Source organism: Pinus tabuliformis, chromosome 5_2, assembly GCF_031772625.1.
Source record: "Pinus tabuliformis cultivar Carrire ecotype Pingquan chromosome 5_2, CPIR1, whole genome shotgun sequence".
Classification (NCBI taxonomy): domain Eukaryota; kingdom Viridiplantae; phylum Streptophyta; class Pinopsida; order Pinales; family Pinaceae; genus Pinus; species Pinus tabuliformis.
In genome coordinates, this window is record NC_142306.1 from 130,643,018 (window position 1) to 130,668,967 (window position 25,950).

At 38.8% G+C, this 25,950-nt stretch overlaps 1 pseudogene; it reads left to right on the forward strand.

The window, feature by feature from the left end:
* The first annotated feature begins 757 nt into the window (after positions 1 to 757).
* On the forward strand, positions 758 to 25,950 carry LOC149157852 (L-ascorbate oxidase homolog; annotated as a pseudogene).

Below are 25,950 nucleotides of genomic sequence, written 5' to 3' on the forward strand. Positions count from 1 at the left end.
TTTAACACAGGAAACATTTGGAGTTCAATGTTCAACTAATATCACCATAGTTGCTAGTTGGAAGAATTGTGGTCCATCTTGATTTTCCTCTAGAAGTTGTTTCATCTTCCCCCTGAAGACTCAAGCCCATTTGTGGAACTTTCCCTCTTTCATGGGCACTTTTATGCTAAAATTTGCAGGATATCCTCAGAGAAAGTGCCTGTGATACTTTGCTGCTTTACATCACTGACAGAGGCTGAGAGGAGGACAATAATGAGTCCTTGAGCTTTATCCTCTCTGTCATCTTAACTCTATCAGGATTGTAGATCAATACAACCACAAACACAATCACATGTACATTTTTGATAATAATAAAAATTACATGCCAGAGGTAGAATGGAGTAAAGAGCTGCCCAATAATTTGTGCATTTGGTGCGTGATTTTAAGGCCTGGCTTGTGTTGGTTGTTTACAAGAAAGTTGGAGTAAGGTATTGATTGCTTCTACTATCTCAGTCCAAGTTTATGGAATGTGGATTATTGATCCATTTAGTTTAATTAGAATTTCTTTTGTTATAACTGTTGTGCATTGCAAGATCTATGTTGTTTGGGTGCTCTTTTCTCTAATATATATGAGAATGCAACAGATTTTCTGAAGAAGCCAATTTCTTAACATGCAGAGTAAAAGAAACCATTGTTGAAGAAGCCCATCTTGCTGGAAACCAATAAACATATAAAACAAGACCTAGAAAAAGGGCCAAAGATCTTCAACAAGAATTCAATGGGTTCCTTGAGGCTATTTTTCATCATGGCATTTTTTGGCTATTCTCTAGCTAAAGATCCCTATAGATATTTTACATGGAACATTCCATGGGGCACAATACGGCCTCTTGGTATTCCTCAGTAGGTACAGTTTTAAAAAATCTCAGGCCTGTTTCAATGCCAATATGATTTTCCAGAATTTTGAGACACATTCTGTTATTGTTGCAGGGGATTTTAATAAATGGACAATTTCCTGGACCCTAGATTGACAGTGTCACCAATGATAACATCTTTGTGAATGTATTTAACAACCTAGATCAAGCTTTCTTATTAACTTGGTAAATTCTTTGGGTTCTATCTTTGTGGATTGGCCGATTGAGATTCATGGATTTCTTTGGTGATCTGCAATATTGCATTGAGGTCTTTAAACAAGTTTTGGTATAGGAGTGGCATCCAACAATGGAGAAATTCATGGCAAGATGGAGTACCTAGCACAAACTGCCCCATACCAAGGGAAAACTTTATGTACAAGTTCTAGGTGAAGGACCAGATAGGTAGCTACTATTACTTTCCATCATTGTATTTGCAGAAAGCTGCAGGGGGATTTGGAGGACTAAATGTAGCTAGCAGGGCCCTGATCCCTGTTCCATTCCCTCCGCCTGATGGTGATATCACTCTACTTATAGGTGACTGGTACAAAACCAACACTTTAGTAAGTTATTAATCCATCCCTGAAACATGTATATCTCTTGAAATTAAAGAGACTGGGTATGTTCAACTTCAGCCTGTCCACCAGAATGTTCTCTTGCAATGCATCAATCTGACCATATTCTATCTTTGGGCAGATCCTTAGAAGAACACTTGATGTGGGAAGATCTATTGGTAATCCTGATGTTGTTCATATTCATGGTCGTGGGCTGCCAAATGAAATAGCAATTACAGTGGAACAAGGTACTTATCTGTTACAGGGAAAAGTGTCTATGCAGAATTGCTAATCCCACTAAGGCAGGTAACTACCTTAGAAACAAACAAAGTAAAAGTACTTTCGTTTTCCTTTATGAAAGATAGATGAGAGAAGAATAAAGGAGACCAACCTCTGTCTTGCGCTTGGTTCCTTGCTCGATTCCTCTCTCTTCTGATAGTCCTTTGATACTTGCTTTCTTGTATACCCAGCTTCACAGAGTACCTGTAGAAGCAAAGAAGAATAACACTATACGAGAACATGGATCTATTATCATAAACAATCTAGGATCAGATGTAAATTGACCATACAAATGCATGAAACATAAATGAAACAAGAGTACGGAGGAAAACTTGAATAGCTTTATTGATAATTAAGAAAGAGCCAAGAGAGTTACAACTAGTTGTTCTGACCCAGCATCATCCTCTCAGCAAGTAAGCCCTTCTTCACCTCATGCAAAGCTTAGATCACCCAACACTATGATGTTGCCTCAAGAAACCAACAGCAATTCCTTACAAGATGCAAAATTCCAGCCTCTGGATCTCTAGGATGAGGGATCCATATATAGATGTCTGTAAGGGAGATGAGTCAGCTTGTGATTTGATTAGTGTCTTCCCTCTGATAGTTCTTGCTTCCACTTGGAGATTGATGATCTCTTACTCATCCTTGGTCGAATTTAGAAAGGCAAGTGTCACAGGAGAAGTTTCTAGAAGATTCCATGCTTCTCCACCTCACGGATTGACACTGCCATTTGTCTCTTCTCGCCCATTGCACCCCATAAAAGGGCTTTTTGAAATGCAACGCACCCACTGAGACTTAGGTGAGATGCAACGCACTTTGCCAATGGAGCAGGTGAAATGATCCAGTTTTTACCAGTTCTGAGTAGTTTTTCATGGAGAACTTCTGGGAGAAGCTGTAATCAGTTGACCTTGTTCCTTTAGGGGTTGGAACAACACTTTTAGGGACTTAGGAGCCTTTTGTTTGTGGACATTTTATGCTTGGGGTTGTAGTGCCCTTACCAATCCTACGAGTTTAAAGGGTTAGAGGACCTACAAATTTAAAAAATAAATGGTCGCTCTTCGCTTGCACGCCAAAAGGTTTGCATGCCCCCAGGTATAAAATAGAGTTTCAAGGTCACCCTTCAATCTACCGACAAAAAAATTTGTTTTATCGGGAAAGGTTTACCTCTTTCAGGTTACCAAAGATTGTTTTATCTGCACCGCAAACAAAACACTTCTTCGGCGATGCCTACCAAAATAGACAAAGGCGAGTGGCGCAGACGCCTCCACCCACATAACTTTGACAAGGGAATCTTATTCCAGTCTAACCCCCTTTTCCAATCACGGACGGGAGTGTCAGACTAGTCATATATCTCTCGTGGAAACCTATCCTATACCTGAAGTTTTTCTGCCGAAGCAGACCAGGGTGCATGCCCCCTAGGTTTCAGTCATGTCCCCCGAATTACTCGCGCTCATCAGGTGGACGGACTGGAGATTGATGAGACATTCCTTGCGTGAAAAGACCATTCAGGGATGGTATATGACTATTTTCTATGCGTGAACCGGGGAATGAAAGTTGGTCTATGAGCTTGAGCACTCTTCCTTCGTGCGGAAAACACATTACTCTAAAGAGTGATGAGACAATGGCTCCCATGCAATAAATATAGTCTCATCCACGGAGTAGATTATAATCCAGGGGTCCTTGGACTACCATTACGTTCATGTGAATGGTTTTCCCTCTCAATGTTATGGGCACATTGGGAAGGATCCCTAACGGTCGACTGGTTCGTTTGTCGAAGCCTATTAGATTTCTCATCTCAGGCAAAAGCGATGGCGAACCAAGTGCTTTCCAAGCAATCAAGGAAAGGATACTCACAGAAGCCCCTTAATCTATGATGGTACCGGTCATAACCATTCTATATACTTGAGCAATGATTCGGAATGGTACACTAGTCAGTAAACGGGGTCTGCCTAGCTGATTCCAGTCGAAGGAAACAACTAGGTTGCTTGGAGGTGGGACCAAATAGACGACCGGGTACGACTCTGACGAACTTCCTTCCTGCGGTAAAGGAATGGGTAAATTGCCCCCATGTTCATCGGAGTCTATGCTTACGAAAAGAATTTGGACGGTGTCATCCTTGTTCTCTTCGGTGACTGTATCATCTGAAGATGGAACCTCTGAAGGCAAGACCGGGTCAACTGCCACCTCAACCTTTTGACTTTCGTCTGGTATGGATTCAAATGGTTTTTCTTCAGTGATAGATACTTCGGTCGACCACCTGGGCGGGTCAGCCGAATTTTCAACTAGTGACGGACTCGGCAAGAGTTTCTTATATCCAAGAGGAAGTCGTAACGGTGAAACCGGAAGATCATCCAAAACTCATTTAGCCTCATCTAAGAAGGGACAACGGTGGATGACGTGATCGCCTTCACATAGTTTATAAGGAAATTTGCACTTTCCTTTTTGTCCAGGGGCTTCACTTTCACTAGTCGACGGTGTGTTTTCAACATGAACATTAGAGGTTGACGACATCGGGTTGTGCAAACGAGGAGACCAGTCCCTTAAGATTCGAGGGATGCAAGGACAATCTCTATGATAGTGGTCTCCTTTGCAAATGACACATGGCGATTTAGGCTTGGTCGGTGGAGTGTGTGGATCTTCGTTAGACGATGCTTGGTTGCCCCTTTTCGCCTTTGGCTCCTTCTTCTTCTTCTTCTCTTTCTTCTTCTTTTCCTTCTTCCTCTCAGGTACTTGATTTTTGGCTTTACCACCCTCATCAAGTGAAGAGGAAGGAGGAGAGGAAGAATTGGATGAAGTAGAGGGTTGGGGGGTAACTCTAGAATTGTCTAGTTGCTGACTCGATTGTTCAGGAATTGTGGTGTTCTGAACGATGGAGGTTGAGAAAAGCCATACGGGCAGGCCGATCGTCAATCCTGGAAGCGACAATGTGGCCATATGGGGTGCACCATCATCTCACCAAGAGGAGAAGGGGCTAGGATTTCCTCCAAAGGGAATTCCTTGGTTGGTGGACTCCATTTTCTCAACCAAAGACCAATGTAGGAAAGGTGGTGATTATTCTGTTTAAAATAAATTTTAGACGCTTTGACACAACTTGTTTTTTCAATTTTAAAGAGTCGAGAAAAAAAAAAAGATGACTCTAGTCGCCTTCGATTTTTAATGAGCCTGAAGTGACAAGTGCTCAGATGGACCTTTTCCGTTAAGGGGTCTGAAAAGGAACGAAAGGGACTGCTCTGGAAATCTAGGCAGAGGGATTACCAAACCAATCGCAAAACTGCAGAATACTTTTTACGGTACGACAGTTGTAGTGTCCTATCTAGGGTGCTAGACTAGGCTATATTTATTATCAACCAGGATGCGTAGACTTAGAGGCATGCGTCTATAGTATATAGACATAAAGGATTATTAGCTAAGTGGTTATGATGGTAGGTCACAAGACTTCTTTACGGAAGATTGAGGTGTGTTACCTATCACCCAAACACTTAGGTCACTCAGTTAATCTACCTAATTAAAACACTGCCATTCAATTCATTTACCAAATTAAAACATTGTGTATCACTTTAAACCAAGATTTCAATCTCCTTACGGAGACACTATGCATAAAACCCCTGTTCAGTAAATACTCAGCATTCACTAATATTCATGCAAGATAAAGACATACTGAAATCATAAGCATACTTTAAAATGATAACAGAGTTCATGACATTGCTTTAAAAGACAACAAAGAATCGAATCCCTTACAGGATACGATTCACGATCTCAGTGATGAACTATTCAAGCACTATCATAAACATCACCCATACGCATTCTATTGAAATCAAAAACCAATTCTAATTGCTGTGCATATCATTTAATACCCTAAGTTGCGAATAAAAAGAAATGGCAGTATACCAGTTTAACGCAGGGCCCGTCCGCGTTTCAGAGGTAGACTGGACTGTGATCAACCGATTATAGAATCAACGCAACAAGGAAAATCGTGACTGCAACCGTGTTCTTGGTATTAAGTTCCAAACTCTGTTTTCAAAATGATACAATGATAAGCAACACTAACTACACAGAATTGTGTTTACATATGTTTTTACAACCCTTACATTTCGAAAGCGAATGTACATTCATGATGCGGCTGTTGCTGCTTTTATCATGTCGTGATTTTTAAAATGTTTCGATCCTGAACTGATTTCAAAAAGGAACAAAACTAAATCAATTTAGAATGCTATGCTGTTGCTGCCTTTGTCGCCAACATGCTATACTTTGACCATCGTTGACCGCGCATGTAGGAGGGTTGGTTCTGCTGTAGGATAGGTATTCGTCCATGCTTGGACATTCTTCTTTTCATCCCTACCCTTTGCTCTAGCCTAGCTGTCATGCCACATGTCAAACAATAAACCAATTACAGGATGTTGTAACTTCCTGTAGTCATTTTACCAAAAATTCCTAATTCTTTAACATAAAACTCCTAAATCAATTTTAATGCATTTTAATAACTATAGTACTATTAACTAATCAATTTCAAGGGATCTAAGAGATGTATGATGGAAAGAGGTAGGCAAATGATATGTTTTAGGAGGAAAAAGGAGGTCATGGGATGGTACCAACATCTCTCCCCGACTTAATGAATTAGCATGTCCTCATGCTAACCTCGAAGTGCTTCCCTTGAACTCTGTCCTTGTCTGTACCTCTGCTACCTTTAGCAATGTATCCACATTCTTTTTCACCTGGGCATCTTTCTGACCAAGGAGCTCCTGCTTTAATCTTTTGTAGTTTTCTTTGAGGGTCTTCTTCTGGTTGTACCACTTAGTGGCCCATTTACAAATATCCATTTGCTCAGCCTCAAGTTCATTGATTCGCTCCCTTAACTTTTCATTCTTCTGTTGAGTCTCTTTACTCTTCGCTCGGAGCATTTCATTTTCTTTCTTGATAACATTTTCTAGCATATTAGCCTCCATGAGTTATTCCTTTAATTTCTCAATTTGTTTCTCCAGTTTCTTATGTTTCTTAATGGGAGGTGGTGAACCTTTTTCTTGCCTGTTATTGCTTTCAACCTCTATATCAGCTCCTGATCCTGGTTGTGAGTGGTCACTACTCTCAATATCCATCGGTATAGGTGCATTGGATTCAAGCCGGTCTTCTTGTAACTGGGCTTTTGATGCTCTCCTTGTTCTTCTTGAATAAGTGGTGAAAATTTTATCTTGCTCTGCCTTCTGAGCATCCTCTTTTCTCATTTTCCTAGTCCTTATGCTGCTCACAGGTGGAGGTACCTTGCTTGCTTTGGATACCGGGATCTCTTCATCAATATCCTTCATGAATCCTGAGTTCTCCTGCACTTCTTCTTTGTCTTCTTCATCTTTAATTTGGTTAGCAGCTAAGAACTCCTTCCACGTTTTCCCTCTTCTCTGCAATTCATGCTCAATAAGAATTTTAATTAACCCAAAGTGATATAGGCTCTTGCCTTCATTTCCCTTCTGCTTTTGGATGGTCTTCGACATCTTGGTTAGGCTTTGCAATAGAAAATATGGTAGACTGATAACGCACTGCCTTTTCAAGTGTAGCAGTAGTTTAATATGGTATAGATATAAAATACTGTAATGGCCTTCACAAGTTACGAATTTTTGGAGGATATAGACCATCTCATCCCAGGGATGCATCAACCAACTCCTTGGGATGCCTTTCTTCAGATTAACTGATGAGACTCTGGATCTAGACATAAATTGAGTCCATGACTTCTCTTTAAATTGCTTTGTCTTGAAGTACTTCTCCCCTTCTGGGCTGATCCCTATTGACTGGGCTATGGTGTCTTCCGAAACCCTGAATGAGAAATTACCTATCAGGGCTTTCTCTCCATTGAATGTGAAAGCGAATTGTTTGGTAACCTCTTCATTACTTCCATGGAATTTCTCTAAAAAGGGAAACCACTGTATCTCTTTGAGAATTGAAATGCAATCTTCGTGATACTGAGAACTGTTGAACATGCTCGGCTTGACCCTATTGGTCATTTTGTCAGAGGGTCGTGCTCTAACTCTTCTCTGTTTATGTTTTGCAATTTCAACAAAGAAGTTTCAATTTGTTACCGGGTGGTGTCGCTCCCTTAATATCTAGTATGATGCTCGGTTGACTGTCTTGTGATTTTGGTGGGAGTCGAACCCGAATGGCTATATTTCCCTCTTGTGGCGCTCACTGCTTTCAATCCTTACTGTGGAAGTCACGAGAGTTAAATGCCAGCATGAAATAACTGAGAATGATGGTGAAATAACCAACTACACTTACTTCATAGCGTATTCATCTTTTGGAACAGAGGAATGGCTGTACCGCTTGTATAGATGCCATCATAGGAGCGCTGGAAGCGTATATGCAATACTAGGGTATGATTTCAGGGAGTCCTCTGAATCATTTGGCTACGTCGGGTGGTGGAATCATAATTCGGCCATGTGGGATACAATGAATAAGCCCACTTAAAATTTGTTTTTTTAAACAATTCACCACGTGTCCTGCTTCTATTGGTACTCGGCCAAATGGAAGATGTTGGTATGGCTGTAAGATACGATTGACATAACAAGGTTGATATGAAAAGGGGTAACGAATTTAGAGGTATGAAATAGGTTGGAGTATGAAAGATGATAAGAATTAACAGTGAGATAAGGGATGATGGAAAATGTAGTGTCCTTGAAATCGATCATAACAGTCACAGTCATTAAATTCAACATTAAAAATTAATCTAAGAAATTAAATGTTAAGAATAAGGAACACATTACACTTTTGTTGGTTGTTGTTGCATTGGCATGCTGAGTAGGACTAGTCTCTTTTGACTATTCTTTGCTGTTCATAACAGGTCCCCTGAGATAGATTCGAATGCAACAGGTCCCTCTGAGATCTTGAAGATGTTCATGCAGCTCCTTTGAAATCCGGAGAAAGAATTATATGTATACAGGTTCCTTGAGCTTGGGTATTTGATGGAGTCTTGGTGCCCAGCAACCTGTGGATCCTTGTAGAAAATTGATGAAGCTTTGTTGAAGTAATCCTAAAGTAACAGTCTCTTAACAGGTCCCTTTTATGTGTCTTAAACAGGTCCCATTACTGCTGGTGTTGGTAGCATGGTCTTCTAGACAGAACAGGTCCCCCTGCATAATGTTTATAACCAGGTCCCTCTGAGATAAAACAATGAAAAAACAACTTCTTTATTGAAATCTGGAATGCTGGAACAAACTGCTTTGGAAATTTACAGTGAGGAGATGAGATAAGAAATCTTTAAGAATTTACAATGGAGAGATAAAAGAACAAAATGTTGATGCTTCTCTCCCCGACTAAAGTTTTGACTTGTCCTCAAGTCATGATTCAGTTGATAAATCAAACAGTGAACAAAAAAGGAATTCTTAACCGCCAATGAATTGGCTTTCAAGTAAGAATTCGGGGTTAGAGTGTGCCAGAGTCTGGTTTTCACATCTAACCCAGTGTTATTATATATATATATATATTTATTTATTTATTTTTTATTTTTTAGATTTTGTTTTGTTTTTATTTTTTTATTTTTTTTTGAATTTCTAAATTGAAAGGAAATGAACTAAGGCAGGGATACTACAGCTGAAGGCTGCAGTATCTCAACCTCTCTTTGTTGAGATACTGTTTGGAGAAAATCTTGCTTGCTGATGGGCTTAGTGTATAGTTTCAGGCGATGACCATTGACAGTAAAGGAATGACCTTCTCCATCAATAGTTTTGAGCTTGACTGAACCATTGTCGTAAGCTTGAATAATTTGGTATGGGCCCATCCAATGGGTGGTAAACTTGGCTTTATGATCTCTGAATTTAGAGTCAAAAAGTAAAGCCCAGTCACCTTCCTTGAACTGCTTCTTCTTGATATGTGCATCATGCCACTACTTCCTTTGTTTTTGCATGAGGATTGTGGTTTCCTCTGCTTGCTGCCTCATTTCATCCAGCTGGTTCAACTACTGAATTCTTTCTTGTTTTGCTTGGTCCAAGTTAATTTGCAAATCTGCAGCCAGTTTAAAAGTATGTATTTGAAACTCAAGAGGGAGCATTACCTCTTTGCCATACACCAACTGATATGGTGTAAATCATGTAGTATCCTTCCATTTAATTCTGTGAGCCCAGAGTGCATCTTTGAGCTTCTCTTCCCAATTCTTCCTGTTCATTGCCACAGTTTTAGTAATGATCCCTTCCAAAGTTTTGTTTGTGGATTCCACCTGCCCATTGGCCTGTGGATGGTAAGGTGTACTTTTTCTGTGCTTGATTTGGTATTTGTCTGTGATGTCCTTCACTAGCTTTGAGGTGAATTGAGTACCTTGATCAGTCACTATCTCCCTTGGTACTCCATACCTTACAAAAATCTCTTCAAAAAGGAAATTTACCACTGTGTGTTCGGTGGCTCTAACCAGTGCTTTTGCTTCAGCCCACTTTGTGACGTAATCAGTACATACTAAGATGTACTTCTTACCATTGGAGGTTGGGTTAATGGGTCCTATAAAGTCTAGAGCCCATTTTTCAAATGGCTCTAGGTGAACTTGGGGCTGAAGGGGCATCTCGTCTATAGCTGTGGGCCTGCCCATTCTTTGGCAGCTGTCACAACTCTTCACATACTTCTTGGCATCCTTGAAAATGGATGGCCAATAGTATCCAAGAGTAAGAACTTTGAATACTGTCCGCTTAGCTGCAAAATGCCCACCACATGGTTCATCATGGCAAGATTTTAAAATATCAATTATCTCATCATTTCTTACACATCTTCTAATAATCATATCATAACTAGTGTAAAATAAATCGCCATTAAGCCATGAATATCTAGCACTTTGTTTGACTAGTCCCTTCTTTTCCTTTGCAGTAAAGTGTGGAGGTGTCCTTCATGTAGACAAATAATTGGCCAAATCAGCATACCAAGGATTTACTATGGAAATTGCAAATAAATTTTCATCTGGAAAAGAATCTTCAACCAGAACAACCTCACCTGGATTTTGCAGTCTAGAAAGAAAATCTGCCACTTGATTCTCTTTACCTGGTCTATCTAACACTGTGATGTTAAATTCCTGTAACAATAATAACCATCTGGTAACTCTGCCACTAGTTATTGGTTTATTCATTAAATGTCTAATGGCAGAATGATTAGTATGTACAAAGACTTCATAACCAGTTATATAATGTCAGAATTTATTCACAGCATATATGATGGCAAGTGTTTCCTTTTCTGTGACTGTGTAGTTTGACTCTGCAGGTGTTAGATTTTTGCTAATGAAATAAATGGCATAATTACAAGATTCCTCTTTTTGGCCTAATGAGGCACCCACTGTAGTGTCAGATGCATCTGTAAAGATATGAAATGGTAGGCTCCAATTAGACCCTCTTAAGACTGGTGCGGTTGATAATTTCTTTTTGAGTACTTCGAATGCTTGTTGGCAATTCTCATTCCAGTTGAAAAGTACATCTTTTGTTAGAAGTTTAAACAAAGGTAAAGCTATTTTACTAAAATGTTCAATAAACCTTCTGTAATAGCTTGCATACCCAAGGAAACTTCTTACCTCTCTTTGATTCTTTGGAATTGGCAAATCAACAATGATCTGGATCTTTGCAAGGTCAACTTTGATGCCTTGAAAAGAAATATAGTGGCCTAATACTATCCCTTCGTTTAACATCATAAAGCACTTTTCATTGCTCAGGGACAGATTAGCTTCAATACATCTTTTCAAAACTCTTTCAAGGTTCTCTAATGCATGTTCAAATGAATTGCCGTACACTGAAAAATCATCCATGTAAACTTCAACACAATCATGAACTAAATCAACGAAAATAGCTAATACAACTCTCTGAAATGTAGCTGGAGCATTGCAAAGTCCAAATGGCAAAACGTTGTAAGCATAAGTGCCCCAAGGACAGGTGAATGTGGTTTTGTCCTGGTCTTCTGAGGCTATCCTGATCTGGTTGTAGCCACTGAAACCATCAAGAAAAGAAAATGATGATTTCCCAGCTAGGGTATCTAACACTTGGTCAATAAATGGTAGTGGGAAATAATCTTTGAGCGTTGCTTTATTCAGTTGTCTGTAATCAACACAAATGCGCCACTTACCATTTTTCTTGGGCACTATAACCAATGTGGATACCCACTAACTGTCAGAAATAGGATATATAAAATTAACTCTCAACAGTTTTTGCAATTCTTCTCTGACAATATCCTGAAGCATGGGGTTCATTCTTCTCTGTGGTTGCCTCACTGGTTTGATAGTACTATCTGTAAAAATATGGTGAGTGCATGTGTCAGGGTGAATCCCATGCATATCGGTGTAGTCCCAAGCAAATGCTTTCTGGTATTTTCTCAATAGTCAAATCAATTTCTCTTGCTGAGATGAGTCTAGGTGATTGCCTATGTTCAGAGTCTTCCCTGGACTAATCTCTATGATCTGACTCTGTGTGTTGGTGATGGATTGAACTGGAAAAATATCGTGGAATGTGGTTTGCAAAGATTGAATGGTGCATGTTTCCTGAAAATTTTGGGCTAAAAGTACATCTGCAGCATGATATTGGTCATTTCTCAAATTTTCGGAAATAACAGGTTGAGAAAGGAATAATTCTACCAAATCATTATTGTCTTGTTCTTGGAAATCATAGATTTGGTCAATGCTAAAAACAGATTGTACTTCTTATTTATCATTGAATTTATCATCAAGCCACAAATTGTGTGTTACTGCTGGCGATTTTGCCGATGGATAAAGAGTGAGTTGTTTTCTTTCGGTCCCTCTTGAAATGATCATGTTGCCCGATCGACATCCTATGAATGCATCAACAGTCGCTAACCATGGTCTACCAAGGATGATAGGGTGCCCTCCTAAATTGGATTTGGGTTGAAGAACTAAGAAATCCACTGGATACTCCCAAGAGTCCAGTGAGACAATTATGTCCTCCAAAATCCCTTCAGGAATCACTTTAGACCTATCAGCTAGTTCTAGAAAAATCGTTGTATGTTGCAAATTTATGAGCTGGAGTGTTCTCATGGTTTCAAGAGTCATGACATTTATTGCGGCCCCAAGATCTATCAAAGTGTTTGGAATTTGTATTTTGTTAATGATGGTGGTCACTTTGGGAATGCCAGGACCAACATACTTTTCCATGGAGATGGTATTGGTCATAAGGCCAGCTAAATGTCCTATAACATGAATGGTTTGAGGATCAATCCTTTTTCTAGCAGGCTTCTTGAGGCACATGTCTTTGATGGCTTTAGTATATATGGGAATGTCTTTTATAGCTTGCAGCAACAGAATTTTTATGTAGACATTCTTGAGTTCATCTAAGACATCAAACTGTGGTATAGACATTGGAGGTTTTATTTGGACCAATCGGTTTGAAAAAGGTGGATGCAATGGTTGCATCTGCTTATCTTTGGTATCATCATTTGGTTTTCTTTGATTTGTCATTTAATTTTCATTTTCTGTGTTTTCTTCTTGCTTATCTGTTATTGGAGAATCTTTGTGGTGTACCCTACCAGACCTCAAGTTGATATTTTGCAAGGGCAGTGTGGGATATGAGGTTCCCTCTTCTACATTGTAGTCTGGCCTCTCTGCTCTGTTATTTGGATTTGGGACAATTTGAGCAGGAATTTGAGTAGGTCTGGGAGGTTGTGAGTTAGCTGGAAATTGCAGTTGTGGTGGGTTTATTGGTGGAGAAGCAGGAAGTTCTTGTTGAGTAGGTTGAGGCTGATAAACAACTTGCTGAGGATACTGCTGGTATGGTTGAGAATGTGATGAATACGGCTGATGGTATTGTTGATATGATTGTGAATATGGTGGGTATGATTGAGGATATGTATGATAGGATTGAGAGTACTATTGAGATGGTCTCCATTGTTGCTGTGGGTGGTTTTGGTGCTGCCATGGCATGGGTACATTCCATGAATTCTGTGCATACATTTGATCATTTACAGGAAATTGCAAATTTTGATTTGGAAACATACCTTGAGGTGCTGGCCTTGGCTTCCATGGTCTCTTTGTGCCCATGTAATACACGTTTTCCATCTCTGCATTAGCTACCATATTACAGTTCTGCAAAACCTTAACTTTAGGACAATTAAACATATCATGATGTTCAGTACAGAAAACACAAACTTGGATGTTTTCTAGTGGGCAGTCTTTTAATGCATGTTTCTTCCGACATTTCGGGCAGAAGATAGCCATTATCTGATCTTCATCTTCTTATTTCTTCTTAGCTTTTAGAGTGTCAATTTGGTTCCCTAGGGTGCTTAACAGATCTGTTTTAAACTCTTCTAACAGATTCCCTATTTCAGCCCTTGTGACACTTGCTGAGGCAGATTTTGTGACTTTGGATGACAGGGTTCTTTTTCCCATTTTAGCTTTGCTCCTTGAATACTTTTCGCATAAATCAGCGATTTCTTCAAAGGGTAAGGCATAAATTTCACCTTTGCCCATCAAGTTAAGATCATCCATGTATTCCTCTCGGATACCTTTCAAGAATATTGTGCGGATCAGATCAAGAGGCATAGTTCGGTGTTTGGATTTTTGTAAGTTGTAGACAAGCTGTTCTAAGTATTCCTCTAAGGTTTCATCCTCTTGCTGGCTCATACTAAAGATATCATCTTTGGAATCTTTGGATCTACAATAAGGTTGATATTTCCTTAGAAATATTCTTCTCATGCCATCGCAATCAACTATCGCATGCTCACCAAGCCTCATGAACCATCTTAAGGTTGATGCCTTTAATGTCGCTGAGAAGAGTCTAAGCCTATGGGCATCATCTGTATAGCCATATGTTCGACATACAATGTCAAACTCGAACAAGAATGAGTCTGGATCTTCCGAAGCCATACCATAAAAGTTTGGTAGCACGGATGGAGGTATGTTTTTCATTTTGATCTCATCATCTTCTTGTGGTTCATGTATAGGAAACTTAAAAGTTGACTCTTCTTCATCTCTCTGTCCTTGATTTGGTACTGATCCAGCTCCTTCCTCAGCCATTCTAATAGGTTTCTCTGTGTCAGTGTCACTTGTTTTGAAGAGGAGATTAAAGAAAGATTGTTCGGTCACTGTGCTACTTTCTCCTTGTGTGGAAGATCTAGGAAAGTGCTTCTTCTGCGATTTATGTGTTAATAAAGTTTGCCTTTCGATGAGAGTAAGTCTTTGTCCTGACTTTTGTTTTTCCTCTAATGCTTGGATGGTGACTTCCTCAGCTGGTGTTGTATTCCCTAAGGAGTCTGCTCTTGATGATGATGGGTTAGTTTTTGGATGGTGGGGGGTTTTTATGAATCTACCTTGATTGTCTCTAAATCTAGGCATAAATGAACATGATTTCTAACTGTGTTTTTGCTCATTTTTGTTTATTGAATTTTTTCTTTTTAAATCCTTTAAGTACGCCTCCCCGGCAACGGCGCCAAAATGTAGTGTCCTATCTAGGGTGCTAGACTGGGCTATATTTATTATCGACCAGGATGCGTAGACTTAGAGGCATGTGTCTACAGTATATAGAAATAAAGGATTATTAGCTAAGTGGTTATGATGGTAGGTCACATGACTTCTTTACGGAAGATTGAGGTGTGTTACCTATCACCCAAGCACTTAGGTCACTCAGTTAATCTACCTAATTACAACACTGTCATTCAATTCATTTACCAAATTAAAACATTGTGTATCACTTTAAACCAAGATTTCAATCTCCTTACGGAGACACTATGCATAAAACCCCTGTTCAGTAAATACTCAACATTCACTAATATTCATGCAAGATAAAGACATACTGAAATCATAAGCATACTTTAAAATGATAATAGAGTTCATGGCATTGCTTTAAAAGCCAACAAAGGATCGAATCCCTTACAAGATACGATTCACGATCTCAGTGATGAACTATTCAAGCACTATCATAAACATCACCATACGCATTCTACTGAAATCAAAAACCAATTCTAATTGCTATGCATATCATTTAATACCCTAAGTTGCGAATAAAAAGAAATGATAGTATACCAGTTTAACGCAGGGCCCGTCCGCGTTTCAGAGGTATACTGGACTGTGATCAACCAATTATAGAATCAATGCAACAAGGAAAATCGTGACTGCAACCGTGTTCTTGGTATTAAGTTCCAAACTCTGTTTTCAAAATGATACAATGATAACCAACACTAACTACACAGAACTGTGTTTACATATGTTTTTACAACCCTTACATTTCGAAAACGAATGTACATTCATGATGCGGCTGTTGCCACTTTTATCATGTCGTGATTTTTAAAATGTTTCTATCCTGAACTGATTTCAAAAAGGAACAAAACTAAATCAATTTAGAATGCTATGTTGTTGTTGCCTTTGTCGCCAACATGCTATACTTTGACCATCGTTGACCGCGCATGTAGGAGGGTCGGTTCTGCTGTAGGATAGGTATTCGTCCATGCTTGGACATTCTACTTTTCATCCCTGCCCTTCGCTCTAGCCTAGCTATCATGCCACATGTCAAACAATAAACCAATTACAGGATGTTGTAACTTCCTGTAGTCATTTTACCAAAAATTCCTAATTCTTTAACATAAAACTCCTAAATCAATTTTAATGCATTTTAATAACTATAGTACTATTAACTAATCAATTTCAAGGGATCTAAGAGATGTATGATGGAAAGAGGTAGGAAAATGATATGTTTTAGGAGGAAAAAGGAGGTCATGGGATGGTACCAACAACAGTCAATCTTCCCGAATGCTATGTTCAGTGCATTGCGATCGATAGGGTGGCAGACACGACTTCCTATGGATAAAGGATTAAGCCTATTGTGGTCTCCCAAAATATACTCGATGGTACATGGGAGCACAAGTCCGTACTGGCACTTATCGTCTCAAAGTGGAGGAATCACCCAACCAACAGTGAGAACAACAGTTACCAGGCTTTACGACGCCGGAATACATCTCTAACCTAGACTTCTAGATGTTGTGCGTTAGCTTCCAAAGCGTTGTTAGATTCATTAAATTTATTTTATATTTTATCTTGCTTAAGAAATTTGCCTTTTAGGTTCACCGCGTGATGTAGATGTACAATTCCTAAAATGCAATCTAAGATGATAAACAGTCGTTTTATCTTCTTTGTGCAATGAAAATCCTAGCTACTAAGGAAAGAGAGACAATATTCTTTCAACAAAGAGAAAAGAGCACACACTATATGCACTGTCCTAAATCAAACCAATCAAGCAGTCTAAATGCAAATGCACATGCATGTATTTGTTTTCAGCCTTCTTAATATGTTAATGATAAAAAGAAAGCTAATGCGTAAATCTGAATTATTTTTCAAAGTGACAATTACTAACAAGTTTCTTTTCAAAATCAAAATGAAGACAATGACGACACTTTGTGATTTGGAAATGAAAACTTGCTTTCGACACTAGAAAAACTACTAATTCAGATCAAATACAATAGTAACAGGGTAACGACTATCATGAGCAATTAGACTCTCTTCTATGACTGAAAATGACACTTGCGACACTTTCAAATCAAGAAACGACAGTACAATTACGTTACTTTTTTTCAAAGGAGAACTGAAAATGACTCAACAAATACACAAAAACATTTACAGTTCTTTGCACAATGGAGGCAGAATAACAACAAGGAAAGGGGTTTCAAATAGAGATGTACTGACTACAGGCAGCAAAACTTTTGAATAGATCTGAAAAGAGTGAACACAGAAACCAAAATTTTGGAACAATGCCTAGTCTGATCAGCGCACCTGTAACATAGTGAATTTGAAATGCAGCGCACCTACTACACTTGGGAAGTGTGCTGAATTTGAGATTCATAGAACAGACAGTGCACTGGGCCAGGGACGAGACTTTGCTTGGGTTCCGGGTCACAGTTTGCAGTTCAGTTCAGGGATTTTGGCCGAGCAAGTGGTAATCAGTAAATCAATCACAGGGGTAGATCCAAGGAGGTTACTAGAGCCACCACAAGGGCAATTAGAGAGTTTGTAAATCAGTTGTTTAATTCATAAACAAAACCCGGAGATTGACTGAAGCGGCATTTATCTACTTTGCATTTGCATAGCAAATGCAGTTCGAAGGCTACCTGGCTCAACTTCAGGCTCCGTCTGTAAGTTTATAAAGTAAACAAATGTAGATAAAAAAACAACCTAGTCACTCCCCAGTGGATTCGCCATTTTGTTACAGGGAAAAGTGTCTATGCAGAACTGCTAATCCCACTAAGGTGGGTAGCTACCTTAGAAACAAACAAAGTAAAACTACTTTTGTTGTTGGGTCCCTATAATACTAGTGATTACCCCATTACTATTGTAGTTATACCCCTTATTTATATTGTTGTGCCCCCATTTCCCCCATATTGTTATTAATTTTCCCATAGAATCCCTCTATTGTTATTTTTGTGGCTTTATATTATTATTGTTAGGTCGGCTGGATTATATTGTGACTCCTTAGACTCCTATATATAGAAAGGAGGTTTTGTCATTTGAATCATCGAAGAATTGTTCATTTATGCAATGTAAAGGAGGTTTCCCCCTCGAAGAGGCTTAATTCTAAGGCGTTGATCTATCTTTTCTAACTTTTCTTGAGCTGGTTTCATAACATTTGGTATCAGAGCTTTGGATTCTAGGGTTTCGCTGCTCCAAACAGGTCATCGTGGAATTTTCGCTATAACTTTTTTTTTGGGACGTTTCAAAAGTCGCAAAAAAAACCCATTTGAGAAAAAATCGCGCTGAACCTTGGGTCCAAATTTCAGAGCTTTTCACGCGATATTTTCGGATATATGATCTGAGGAAGTTGGTCTTTTCGCAGACTCCTGAATTACACTCAAAACAGGTGACCTGGGGAAAATCGTCATAACGTTCTTTCTGAGAATCGGATTGAAATTTAGTAAGCATTTACAGAAAGAGGACAGACTGTAGTTTTCTTTTATATATTTTTTACAGTCAAAGGTTGAAACAGTGACACGTGGCACTTCATACAAGTTCGCTCTACTGAACTAGTCTATAATCAGGTCACTGCGGGAGATTGTGCATAACTCTTTCTTGGAGAATCCAATTTGGATTAGACTAGTGGCATTGGAAAGAGGACATAGAAGGCTACTACAGGTCACAATTTTAGAATTGGATGATTCGAAATTACAGAGATACATCAGATTCAATATCAGGCTTCTACAAAGTAAAAAAAGGTGTGTAGTTTTTTTTTTTAATTTTTTCATAAGCTTGGTTTGAAGGAATTCAAAGGGCATAGTAAAGCATTATTATCGGTAACTGATGCCCTGAGGAAAGAAAATGAAAACACCTAGTAAGGAACCTGAAAGCTCTAGCATGACTCATGAAGAAGAGGAAGAAATGCTACATGATATATCAAAATTACAAGAACAAGTGCAACAAATGTCACGCTCACAAAAGCTAACAGATGCTAAGATAAATGGCATGGAATCTAAGATAAAGGGCATGGAAGCTAAGATGGATGATCTGAAGGCAGATTTGAGGATAGATTTGAAGACAAACATGGCAGATTTGAAGACAGATTTCACAAATTTTCTACAAGAAATACTTACTAATGGTGAAAAGGTTGTAAAGGACTCTAATGTTGGATCGAAGACCCACCATATTCCAAAAATCGATATGAGGAAGTTTGATGGCAAGGATCCCGCCACATGGATATTACAGATGGAGCAGTTCTTCGATCTCAATAATGTGCAAAACACACAAAAGGTACGTATGGCAACTTTATATTTGGAACCAAATCAGTTTGTATGGTATCAATGGCTTTGCTCTCGTAAACAATTTATCACTTGGGCAATTTTTACGGAAGAATTGATAGCACATTATGAGGATACAAAAAGCAACACTTTTTTTAGCCAATTGATAAGTCTCAAACAAAAGGGTTCAATAATGGAGCACATTGAGGAGTTCCAAAAATTGAACATAAGGGTAAAAGATATTCCAGAGGAGCATAGGATTGATGTGTTCATAGGGTCTTTAAAGGATAATATCCAACATGATGTTCGCCTTTGGGAACCTGATTCATTAGAGAAGGCATTCAGGTTAGCAAAAAAAATGGAAAGCAAAATTATGGCAACCAGGAAGCATACCACTCACAACTATAAAGACGGAAGTGTTGTTGCCCCTAGTCTTCCACAACCTATAAGGTTGACACCACAACAATTGGAAGAAAAAAGAGCAAAAGGGCTTTGTTACAGTTGTGATAGCAAATACACTAAAGGTCATAAGTGTGCTGAGAAGAAATTATTCTACATAGATTGTGAAGAGGAAGAAGAAAAGGAGCAAGAAAGGTCAAAAGAAGAGGATATACTCCAGGAACAAAGCCTAGATGAAGAAAAAATAAATCCGACCATATCTTGTAATGCATTGGTGGGAATTACCACTCCTCAAACCATCAAGATAGAAGGACAAATCAAGAAGAAAAAGGTAATAGTGTTGATTGATTCAGGAAGCACCCACAATTTTATTCATTGTAGGGTAGCAAAAGAATTGAATTGCTTCCTATATCCAGCACCAGAGTGTCAAGTGATGATTGCAAATGGAGGAACAATAAATTGCTCTGGAAAGTGCCATAATATCAAGCTATCCATGGGAGAATATGTATTGACTAGCCCAATGCTTTCCATTCCAATGGGAGGTGTTGATGTTGTACTAGGAGTCCAATGGCTACAATCCTTGGGTACAATAGCTTTTAATTTTCAAGAACTTTTCATCAAATTTTCTACGGAAGGAAAGGAAGTTGAATTAAGGGGTATTGCAGGGAAACCAGGAAAGATAATCAGCTCTAATGGTATGACAAAGCTTCTAAAAAAGGAGCAAAGGGGTGTAATTGCACAATTATGTTCGCTAGATGTTTCCACATTAGAATCATCTATTTCTCCAGATCTCCAAAAAGTCCTGGACAATCATTCCAAGGTATTTGAGACTCCCAAAGGTCTCCCACCTATGCGTGATCATGATCATGCTATTCATCTGATTCCAGGAAGTGTTCCTCCAAACATCAGGCCGTACAGATATCCCTATGTCCAAAAAAGTGAAATTGAACGTATGGTTGCAGAAATGCTAGAGGCTGGTATAATTCAACCGAGTCAAAGTTCTTTCTTTGCTCCAGTAGTATTGGTGCACAAGAAGGATGGATCATGGCGCATGTGTCCGGATTATAGGGAGCTCAACAAGCTCACTATTAAAGATAAGTTCCCCATTCCTGTCATTGATGAATTACTGGATGAATTGCATGGATCAATTTACTTCACCAAGTTGGATCTTCGTTCAGGATATCATCAAATCAGAATGAAGATTGAAGACATTCCGAAAACGACATTTAGAACTCATGAGGGTCATTATGAATTTTTGGTCATGCCTTTTGGCCTTACCAATGCACCTTCAACATTTCAAGGTTTGATGAATTCAATTTTCAAACCATTCCTTAGAAAATTTGTGTTAGTATTTTTTGATGATATACTAATCTACAGCAAGTCTTGGAAGGATCATGTTGAACATGTTGACAGGGTGCTACAACTATTGGAGGAGAAACAATTATATGCAAAAAGATCCAAATGTTTTTTTGGAGTCCAGGGGGTGGAATATTTGGGTCATATTGTATCTCATGAAGGAGTTAAGGTAGACCCTAGCAAAATTAAAGCCATTAAGGAATGGAAAATCCCCACATCCATAAAGCATTTGCGAGGATTTCTTGGGTTGACAGGGTATTATCGCAAGTTTGTTAAGAATTATGGGAGAATAGCAGCACCTCTAACAACATTATTGAAGAAAGATGCATTTTCATGGACTCTAGAAGCAACAAAGGCCTTTGAACATCTTAAAGAGGCAATGTGCCAAGCACCGGTCTTAGCTACACCGGACTTCACAAAAACCTTTATTGTGGAATGTGATGCTTCAGGAAATGGAATTGGTGCTGTTCTAATGCAAGATGAAAGACCCATTGCTTTTGAAAGTCGTCCAATCAAGGGAAAGTTTTTAAGCAAAGCTATTTATGAGAAGGAAATGTTGGCAATACTCCATGCACTTAAGAAATGGCGACCCTACCTAATGGGAAGACACTTCAAGGTAAAAACGGATCATGATAGCCTTAAATACTTTTTAGAACAAAGATTATCCTCTGAAGAGCAACAAAAGTGGGTCACAAAGATGTTGGGTTATGACTTTGAAATCATCTACAAAAAAGGGAAGCAAAATGTGGTGGCAGATGCACTCTCAAGAAAGGATGAGGATGTGGAAGCATTGTTGTGCGCCATTTCTATTATCCAACCAGATTGGATAAATGAAGCAAGGGAGGAATGGAAGAATGACGAAGAAGTGTGGGCACTTATTCGAAAGCTACAACAAGATTCCAGTATGTCTGATACATTTAGCTGGAAAAATGATTCGTTATGGTACAAAGATCGCTTATACCTCTGTAAGAATTCCCAGCTAAAACAAAAGATTCTTATGGAATTGCACACTTCTCCCTTAGGAGGGCACTCAGGATTTTTAAAAACTTACCACAGGGTTAAGAAGGATTTTTTTTGGGATGGCCTTAAATCAGATATTCAAAAGTTTGTGGCAGAATGTTTGGTTTGCCAACAAAATAAAGTTGAAACAATTAAGACACCGGGTCTATTACAACCTTTATCCATTCCAAGCCAACGTTGGGAGGAGGTTTCAATGGATTTTATCACAGGTTTACCCAAGTCTGAGGGAAAGAGTGTCATCATGGTGGTAGTTGACAGACTTACCAAGTATGCACACTTTTGTGCATTATCACATCCATTTAAAGCCAGTACAGTTTCTACTGCATTTATGGAAACAATTCAAAAGCTACATGGAAACCCAAAGATTATTGTAAGTGACAGAGATCCCATTTTCACTGGAAATTTTTGGACAGAATTATTTTCTTGTCTTGGTACTCAGTTAGCTCATAGCTCATCTTATCATCCTCAATCTGATGGGCAAACTGAGATAGTAAACAAATGTTTGGAAGGATATCTTCGTTGCTTTGTATCTGATAAACAGACACAATGGGTCAAATGGTTGCCTCTGGCTGAATGGTGGTATAACACTTCCTTTCATACAGCAACAAAAATGACCCCATTTATGGCACTTTATGGGTATCAACCACCATCCATCACATCATATTTAAGAGAAAATTCTAAGGTTCAGGCAGTGGAACATCACATCGAACATCAACAACAAGTCCTCCAACTCTTAAAGGATAACCTCGTGTTGGCACAGAATAGAATGAAACAACAGGCAGATCAACATCGCAGTGAAAGAAGTTTTGATGTAGGTGATTGGGTATTCCTACGGCTACAACCATATAAGCAAATGTCCCTCAAGCAAGCTAAGAAGGATAATAAATTATCACCAAAGTATTATGGTCCATACAAGGTGTTGCAAAAGATTGGTACTATGGCATACAAATTGGAGCTTCCTGCAGCTTCTCGATTGCACCCAGTTTTCCATGTTTCATGTTTAAAGAAGGTTATAGGCGACAAGCTCCCAGTTCAAACAATATTGCCAGAACTTGACGAGGAAGGAAAAATTATATTGGAACCGGAAGCAGTTATAGAAACAAGAACTCGACAGCTACGAAATCGATCAATTTCAGAGTACCTTATCAAGTGGAAGAACTTATCCGCTAAAGATTCCACATGGGAGGATGAGAATTTTATGCAGAAGTATCCAGAACTACTCAAGCGTTGAGGACAACACTTTTTTGAAGGAGAGGGGCATGTTGGGTCCCTATAATACTAGTGATTACCCCATTACTATTGTAGTTATACCCCTTATTTATATTGTTGTGCCCCATTGCCCCCATATTGTTATTAATGTGCCCATAGAATCCCTCTATTGTTATTTTTGTGGCTTTATATTATTATTGTTAGGTCGGCTGGATTATATTGTGACTCCTTAGACTCCTATATATAGAAAGGAGGTTTTGTCATTTGAATCATCGAAGAATTGTTCATTTATGTAATGTAAAGGAGGTTGCCCCCTCGAAGAGGCTGAATTCTAAGGCGTTGATCTATCTTTTCTATCTTTTCTTGAGCTGGTTTCATAACATTTTCCTTTATGAAAGATAGATGAGAGAAGAATAAAGGAGACCAACCTCTCTCTTGCGCTTGGTTCCTTGCTCGATTCCTCTCCCTTCTGATAGTCCTTTGCTACTTGCTTTCTTGTATACCCTGCTTCACAGAGTACCTATACAATCAAAGCAGCATAACACTATACAAGAACATGGATCTATTATTATAAACAATCTAGGATCAGATGTAAATTGACCATACAAATGCATGAAACATAAATGACACAAGAGTATGGAGGAAAACTTGAATAGCTTTATTGATAATCAAGAAAGAGCCAAGAGAGTTACAACCAATTGTTCTGACCCAACATCATCCTCTCATCAAGTAAGCCCTTCTTCACCACATGCAAAGCTTAGATCACCCAACACTATGATGTTGCCTCAAGAAACCAACAACAATTCCTTACAAGATTCAAAATTCCAGCCTCTGGATGTTTGGGATGAGGGATCCATATATAGATGTCTGTAAGGGAGATGAGTCAGCTTGTGATTTGATTAGTGTCTTCCCTCTGATAGTTCTTGCTTCCACTTGGAGATTTATGATCTCTTACTCATCCTTGGTTGAATTCAGAAAGGCAAGTGTCACAGGAGAAGTTTCTGGAAGATTCCATGCTTCTCCACCTCACGGATTGACACTTCCATTTGTCTCTTCTCACCCATCGCACCCCATAGAAGGGCTTTTTGAAATGCAACGCACCCACTGAGACTTAGGTGAGATGCAACGCACTTTGCCCATGGAGCAGGTGAAATGATCCAGTTTTGACCAGTTCTGAGTAGTTTTTCTTGGAGAACTTCTGGGAGAAGCTGTAATCAATTGACCTTGTTCCTTTAGGGGTTGGAACAACACTTTTAGGGACTTAGGAGCCCTTGGTTTATGGACATTTTATGCTTGGGGTTGCAGTGCCCAAAAATGTCTATAACATTATCGCTAATCTCTATCATAAAGCAGTTTAGTAGATTTAGTACAGGTGTTTCTAGCCTTTCAACAATTCACAAGATCCAATTTATTTTGATTTTATCTGATGGATGTTGAATCCATTGCTTCTTCTCTTGAGATGTATCTAAAATTGCGCATCTGTTAATCTACATGGAAAACATATCACCTCCAAATTTCAAATGTGGGATTGTCATCATCTTTGAACTTCAGGATTCAGGGTCACAAATTAAATCTTGTGGAGGTAGAAGGATCTCACACCATTCAAAATGTCTATGATTCTCTTGACATTCATGTTGGCCAGTCCTACTCTGTTCTGGTCACTGCGGATTAGCCACCTCAGGACTATTACATTGTTGCATCTACCCGTTTCAAAAGTCCTCTTATTTTTAATAATGGCATTTTCCACTACAACAATTCCCAGAAGCAGGTTTCTAGAACAATTCCAGGGGGTCCAACAACTAAGATTGATTGGTCTATGAACCAGGCTAGAACCATCAGGTTTGGTTCTTGCCCTGATTAATTTGGTTTTAGCAAAATGCATGTGTGAGATAATATTATAGATTTTACAGATAGATAGATATATGAATGTATATCTGTATGATTTATAATGTTTTATGATTACTAGAAAATATATATAAAAGATCATCATAGAAATTTGGGATAAATATTAAAAATAAATTTCAAATAATGGTTAATGGTTTTTTGGTTTGAGTAGTTGAGATTGTGACTTGCCATCTCACCTATCCAGGTTCAAGTCTCCTGAATCATGTTCTAGACTATATTGTTTAGGTTAGGTTTAAGAAGGAGAAAGCCCCCAAAGAATCTCAACTAAACAAACTTGAATTTTAAAATATTCAGGAGTTTTTACCTATCATATATAATCACAAGTTCTCAAAATTTGAAAGAATAACATTGTACAGATGGAACTTGACAGCTAGTGTGGCTCGTCCAAATCCACAATGATCTTTCCACTACGAGAAAATTGACATTACTCGAACAATAATCCTCTCAAACTAAGCCCCCACCATCGATGGCAAACAACATTATGTAGTGAATGGTGTTTCCTATGTGCGTTCCAAAACACCATTGCAGCTTGCAGATTACTACAAGATAAGCAGAGTGTTTGTTGTTGGTGAATTCTTAATAGTCCCAACATTACATTATCTGCTCACAAGGCGACAATTGTGCTAAATGTGGAATTACGTGCTTTCGTTGAGAATTTGAGAAGAAAATGCAAAGGGTCGTGA